Raw genomic sequence first — 1,317 nt, 5'->3', positions numbered from 1 at the left:
GAGCGCGGGGAGGCCGCGAGCGAGCACGGCCTCGGGCGCGCGGTGACAGGGGAAGAGGGGAAAGGAGGAGGGCGCTCACGGCGGGGCTGTAGGGACGTGACAGTGGGGCGCGAGGAAGAGGACGAGGACGAGGCGACGACGGAGAGGATGCAGGCCGGCGGGGTGGTCCGGGGTGGTGGCCTCCGGCGAGGTCCTCGGCGGTGGCAGGCGCGGTCAATCCAGGTGGCGGGGGTCGGTGTTCGATCCCGATCCAGGAGGGGATCGGGGGGAGAGAGAGTGGCGACGGGGTGTTGGGAGGGGAATCGGGGTAGTGGGTAGTGGGCTAGGGTTTGCCCAGGTGGGGGGTTAGTAGGAGGGAGTGGGTCATATAGGCCAGGAGAGGTGCGGCTGGGCTGGCCCGATTGGCCACGAGGCCATCTGGGCCGTGGCCCAGCGAAGGGGGCGGGGTTTTCTCTTTTCTTTGTATTTTGTTTTTCTTAATTTTTCTTCTACCGTTTTACTTTTAGTTTTCTTTTATTTTAGTTTTATTAAATTACCAAAGTGGCACCTAAATAGATTTTACAAATTATGCCACTGCCACAATAGTTTAATACTTATAACAAATTAGTTTTGAAAATGTTTATTATTTTTAAAGCATTTAAATAATTGTATTTGCTACTGTTTTATTCATTTTAGAGTATTTAAACATTTTATAAAAGTGTGGTTTCACCACCATAATTACCTATGCATTATTTGGCTCACTCCGAACATTTTAGTTTTAATATTTGAAAACTTTTATTGTTTGCTTGATTTTGAATTTGAATTCGAACCGGTTGCGAACTAACGCGAGATTAGCAACAGTAATCGAGGTGACGTGGCATCATTAGCAGAGGTTTACTGTAGCTTAAATATCCGGGCGTCACAAGCAACGCGGCCTGCGCGTCTGTGGGAGCGCGACGAGCGTGAGACGACGAACCAGCTGGAGTCAGCGACGGAGTGGCGGTGCGGCCTTCCCGCCGCACCGACGGATGCAGCGATGATGCTTGCTGCCACTACACCACAACCCTTGATTAGGGGCAGTTAACTGCCGGCAGAAATATCTGAATAAGGGCATACTATCTACCGGGAAACGTTCAACTGCCGGCAAAATTACTTGAAGGCAAGTAAACTGCCGCTAGAAGTTTACAAACGAGGGCAGTCCCACAGCCGGGAATAAAGACTACTTTTCACGTCATAGTATCTGCCGGCGCAACTAAAGCCCGGCCCATTATCTGCCGGGGACTGTTTATGGCGCGTGAGCGAAATAACTGGGCCCAAAGCGCGCCCAGGCGTGGGAGA

Source organism: Triticum dicoccoides, chromosome 4B, assembly GCF_002162155.2.
Source record: "Triticum dicoccoides isolate Atlit2015 ecotype Zavitan chromosome 4B, WEW_v2.0, whole genome shotgun sequence".
Lineage (NCBI taxonomy): Eukaryota > Viridiplantae > Streptophyta > Magnoliopsida > Poales > Poaceae > Triticum > Triticum dicoccoides.
The sequence above is the reverse complement of the archived record's forward strand: the minus strand, read 5'-3'. Positions refer to the sequence as shown.